Source organism: Sarcophilus harrisii, chromosome 5 (genome assembly GCF_902635505.1).
Source record: "Sarcophilus harrisii chromosome 5, mSarHar1.11, whole genome shotgun sequence".
NCBI lineage: Eukaryota > Metazoa > Chordata > Mammalia > Dasyuromorphia > Dasyuridae > Sarcophilus > Sarcophilus harrisii.
This window is the reverse complement of record NC_045430.1, coordinates 179,099,868-179,105,867: the sequence shown is the minus strand read 5'-3', so window position 1 is coordinate 179,105,867 and position 6,000 is coordinate 179,099,868. Positions and strand designations below refer to the sequence as shown.

Sequence of the window (6,000 nt, the reverse complement as noted above, 5' to 3'; positions counted from 1 at the left end):
GCTTTGAAGGGAATTCCAAAGGAATTCCAAAAGAAATTCCAAAAGGGGGAGTTAATTGCAAAAAGGGAATTATAAGAAGTGGGGAGAGAGAGGTGATTACCTTTGGTTGTTTCCAAAAATCATATTCACCTTTAAAGATGGAAAATTGGCACCATTGAGGCAGGCTCAAGAGGCCTTTTGGCATGAGGTTGTTGTTTCAGGCAGGAGATGAGTTTCCTTGGCAGTAACCTGAGGAAATAGATCTGGATCTAAGGTCACCTCAAGTGACTCATAACTCAAACCCCAAGGAAAAAAATAGTGGTGGTGGGAGGAGACTTTAGGAACTAGGATGAGTTGAGCATTTCCATGGCTGTTTGGGGAGGAGGGACTAAACAACATAGGACAGGAAACTGCCAAGAGAAGCAGGAATTCAGGTCTCCCTACCACTCAGCTGTAAGCACTAAAGGTCACAATATCTCCCTTTATCTGCCATTCTCCCTGAAATTCTACTAAATGGAAATTTATTTTAGTTAACCCAAGTCCCTTTATAATTACAATTTCTTTGGGAAAGTTATAAAGAGATTAACTGCACCTTGACAATTGGAATTTTTTTAAAAAGTGATTTCTTAAAAATTGAAGAGCAAATATAATTTCCATATGAAAGTATATAAAAAGGTAGAATTTATGGGATCCTGATTTCAAATGGAAATTTATTTAATGTAATTGGAAGACATAGTTTGTAGGAACACATACCTTTTTTTTTTTCAGCTTCATGCTATGTTGTTGGCTTTGTCTGAGTTCCATTCCCTTTTTCATTGCTAATCCTTGTTTTATCCACCATGTCACCCATCTGCCCATTAATAATAAAGTATTTAATATTTTAGACACTCAAAATGCAGGGTGTCCCAAAAGTCTTAATGCAGTTAAACACCTGTCATAGCTTTAAAAAAACTTAAAACTACTCCCAAGACTTTTGGGACACTCTACATATAAGCAATTTCCAGTAAGAGTGAGAAGAGTCTCATTCTATTACAATGGGACTATGAGTAAGGATGGATTTTCTCTCTGTAGTGAGACCAGAAAAAAGATGTAAACTCTTCAGTTTGGAAAATAAGATTTAAAAATAAGGATCCTTGTAAGCTATATGACAACATTTTAGAAAGAAGGAGGAACATTTCCCCAACATTTTGGGATTGTGAGATTGGAGGACAGACCTATTCTCTCTACTTCCTAGATCAGCTGTTTGACTTTGGGGAGCCGCCCTTTCTTATTTTCTTTCATTTCCACCAACAAATGGAAATTAGCTCTATGATGAAGACAAAAGAAATCTTAGAAAAGACTTGATGTCTGTCTAAGATGGATTTAATCTACTGATTGTCTATATTTATAAGAGGTGTAGGATTTCCACATTTTTGTATTATAATTGAATAACTCAATAGTGAACATTTTTAAAGAGAAAGGAAGTTTACCTTTCATTTGGGTAATTACCCCTTTTGCTTTTTAGGATTTATTTATAAAATAAGAATTAATAGAATTTTTTCATTAATTTCAGAATCTTAGTGTAAATTTTAGAGAGCTACCAAAACAAGTCAATAGGACCCTGGAATTGAGTTCTTTAGATAGGGGTGGTGGTAAGTGAAGGTAATGGTAGCTTTGGGCTTTTAATGCCACATTGAAGGATGCTATTGTTTTGCTTGCCTTGAATGTAATTTAATTGAGAAAAAGAATATTTAGTGCGGCTCCTTACCCTGGGTAAAAGCAAGTTCAAAATTAGTTAGTGTTGGAAAAGATTTTTAGTGATATTCATTATAATTGTGAAAACTTGGTATTCCTATAGTATTTTCAGCCATTCAGGCCACTTGAAAAATAGAAGTGTAGTAATGGGATGTGTGTGTATGTGTTTTTATCTGTCTATGTGTTTGTTTTGGTATAGGCCAAGATTACCACAGATCCCACTGCCTCTTTGAAAGAGGTAAAATGAAATCATTATTATGAAAGTCAAGGGAACTTGATGCCCTATTTAAAGGAGGTGAAAGGACAGAAAAGATGATGGGATCCATTCTAGCTAAAACCTTTAAGGTTGCCATGAGGCAGATAGGATTTTAATCCATGATTTGCAGTCTCTACTTTCTGAATCAGAAAGTAGGATACATTAGATGTCATGATATTATTTTTTCCAGAAACCCTTGCGATAAAAGCATACTTTTATATTCTTAAAATCAGGACTGTCCCAGAAAATCTGGAGTGTAAGGCCTAAAACCTTAGCCAAGTACAGTCTATTTAAAAGTCTCTTCAATGAAGTGAGAAGTCATGAAGAAGCTGAAAGTCATTTTAACAGACATCTACCTATAAATGTAATCCAGGCAAGCTGGGTAAGAGAGATTGACCTCATGAATACAATTTAAAACTCTGCTCAAACCCATTAATGTTTTTAAATACTTAATGTTTTATTTTGCACAAGAGGGTATAAAGTCTTTTTTAAAAGTCAAACTTTAAAGCAGTTTATAGAAACACATTCCTAAGTGTAGTAGAATCTAATTAAATGTAATATGCAAATTCGTTTAAATAAACTCTTGGTCTGAGTAGAAAAGAGATATGGGTTTCACTCTTCTGCTAAATATAGATCATTTGGGATCAGAGAGAACCCTAGTTATAGACAGTTCTCACTTCTCAGTGGAACGATACAACTTTTTTTCCTTTTTTCTGTTTTTTTCAGGATATGAAAAGAGGATCAGATGCTATGACAGTAGGGAAGTTAGAAAGACACTATAGTCATCCTTTGATTAAATGGAAGCAGGCAGAGAACTGATGCTATGATATCTTAGCTACCAGCTGCTAATGAGAAATGAACCTCAAGGGACTGACGTCAGGTACATATTCTGGAAAAGTTTGACTTCTCATTGGAAGCAATATAAGTTACAAAAATACATATCAAATCAAAATCTGTACACGAGGCTAAAGGTTAGAATAAATAACAGTGGATAAAATGATCAATGAGAAAGGTACCAAATGTACCATGAGATTTATTATTTAAAAGATGCTTTAATATCGTAAAGAAGGGAAAGGGACCTGTATGTGCAAGAATGTTTGTGGCAGGTCTCTTTGTAGTGGCCAGAAACTGGAAACTGAGTGGATGCCTATCAATTGGAGAATGGCTGAATAAATTGTGGTATATGAATATTATGGAATATTATTGTTCAGCAAGAAATGACCAGCAGGAGGATTTCAGAAAGACCTGGAGACTTACACAAACTGATGATGAGTGAAATGAGCAGGACCAAGAAATCATTATATACTTCAACAACAATACCATAAGAGGATCAATTCTGGTAGACATGGCTCTCTTTAATGAGATGAAACAAATCAGCTCCAATAGAGCAGTAATGAATTGAACCAGCTGCACCCAGAGAAAGAACTCAGGGAAATGAGTGTGAACCACTACATAGAATTCCCAATCCCTCTATTTTTGTCCACCTGCATTTTTGATTTCCTTCACAAGCTAATTGTACACTATTTCAAAGTTTGATTCTTTTTGTGCAGCAAAATAACTGTTTGGACATGTATACATATATTGTATTTAACATGTACTTTAACACATTTAACATGTATTGATCTACCTGCCATCTGGGGGAGTGGGTGGGGGGAAGGAGGGGAAAAGTTGGAACAAAAGGTTTTGCAATTCTCAATGCTGAAAAATTACCCGTGCATATATCTTGTAAATAAAAAGCTATAATAAAAAAGATGCTTTAAAGCAGATGTACACAGATACAGAGAGAGGGGTAACTGTGACTCTTTGCATCAAAGAAGAGTCATACTGTGGAGATGAGAGACCCTCCTTAGTAGAGATACTGTGTACCCTAAGGGAGCTGCATGAAAATGCTAAGAAGAGAACCAAGAAGTTTACAATACATATATTTGACACATCTGCCTCCCTACTAATGTACTCTTTAAGTTTAGTTCAGTCTTTCTGTGACTATTTTAAGTATTTGTTGGGGAATGGATTCCAGGTTTTCTAACTACTATTTTTGCTACCTTTTGAGTACATGCCTTTGTTAAAAGCTAATTGAATCTATTTGATATTGTTAATAGGAAGCATACCAATATGGGGGTTTGTAGAATTAAACGTTACTCCCAAGAACCCCAAATAGTAGCTACCTTTGGGAACCCATTCTGTGAATATAAGTTGCATGCAGTATCCCATCAAAGTGTTAAATAGTATTAGAAAGTACATACTTATAAAATTCGAAGATTACTGGAAGATTTGGAGGGATCGTTAATTGGATGACAATGGACTGAATCTACTGATGATATTTAGTAGGAAAATATAAAATTCTGCATTAAGTTCTAGATCAATTGTACAAGTACAAGGTAGGAAGACATGATTATACAATTGCTCCTTCAGAAAAGATCTGACAGACTCAATTGACTGAAGGCTAAGCATGTCACCAATAAATATTTTTAGATGCAGCTTCCAAGAAAGCAAATTTAATTTTAGATTATGTTAATAAAAGTAAAGCATATACAGGCCAAGAAAGGTGTTAGTTCTATTGTGTTCATTGTAAAGCCATATCTCTGGTGCTTATTTTGTTTGGTCTTGTCTCATTTTAAAAGTGCCATTTACATATTGAAATACATCCAGAGAATTATGACTAAGATGGGGGACTGGAAACTAAACATCATGAATATTTGTTGAAGGAACTGGGGATGTTTATCTGAGAAAAGAGGATATGATAACTGTCTTCAGATATTTAAGTACTGTCATGTGGGAAAAACTTAGGTTCCATGGCTCCAGATGTTGAAAGTAGAATCAATGAGATGGGGAGACAGGTGTGGGGGTGGGCAAGAGGAGAAAGAGAGGGAGACAGAGAGACAGAGAAAGACAGAGAGGGAGAGGGAGGGATAGAGAGAGAGAAAGACACACAGAGAGAGACAGAGAGAGAGAGAGACAGAGAGAAAGAGAGAGACAGAGACAGACAGAGACAGAGAGAGAGGAGACAGAGAGAGAGAGAGAGAGAGAGAGAGAGAGAGAGAGAGAGAGAGAGAGAGAGAGAGAGGAGAGAAAAAGAGGGAGTGAAACAAAAAGAAAGAAAGGGAAAGGGCTTTTTAATTTAAAATAAAGAGTATTAACAACCGAATTTTTTTGAAAATAGATGGGACAACTTGGTAAGATAATAAGTTCCTTGACATTATATTGTTTAAGTTCAAGCAGAAACTGGATGTCCTGACTGGAGATTCTATATACTGGTGCTCAGCCAAGCCTAGGGGAACCTAACTCCTGTGAATATAATTGTGGCACAGGATTATCTCAGATTGAAAAAAAAAATAAGAGTCCATTTATTGTAATCCTGCATTTGTTTTGCTCTCATTATAATTTTGAAAAATGACCATGTATTATTAGATAGTGCCACTTGGAAGCAATGGAAATTCATTTGTCTGGAATATCAGGTTTATTTGCCCTAGCATAAGCGGGGGTTCAGATTCTCCTTGCCAAAGCTGAAGGGAAGAGAGGAAAAAAGAGAATTGCCTGATAAGGGAGCTAGAGTAATGATTACTGGTCAACTGCCAGTGTTACATATGGTCCCAGGAAATACCATAACTCAATATACTTAGAAGCTTTTTTGAGCTGTTGAGAAAATCTGTCCAGTAAAACCCTAAGGAGCCAAATTTGATTTTGACCTGAGATAGATTTAAAGGAATCTCTTGTGGTGGTGGGGGTGCACATGTGCACGCACTCACACTTTCCTTAGAAACTGAAAATTTTGTCAGCTCCTGATTTTTAGGACTGATTCTTAAATCCTAAGCAAATTTGCCCAGTCCTACTGTAAAAAGGTAGTAAGGCATCAGGCAATTAGAAAACCTCTACACTTCCTTTCAATTTTGCTTGATGTTACTGCTCATTTTTGCCAGGAAACAATTCTTATTAATCAATAATTATATTAGGTTATTTAGATGAAGATAAAATAGGAGAAGTTCTAGAATATACTAAACTTTGACACCATTTTATCTTTTTACATTTTTAAT

At 35.6% G+C, this 6,000-nt stretch overlaps 1 long non-coding RNA gene across 1 annotated transcript in view; it reads left to right on the top strand.

Annotated features, from left to right (window-relative positions):
• Positions 1-912: 912 nt before the first annotated feature.
• LOC116419682 overlaps positions 913-6,000 on the top strand; it is a 175,987-nt gene continuing 170,899 nt past the window's right edge. Inside the window, exon 1 of the long non-coding RNA XR_004229957.1 lies at positions 913-2,849. This is a non-coding gene — a long non-coding RNA (uncharacterized LOC116419682). The remainder of the gene's footprint in view (positions 2,850-6,000) is intronic.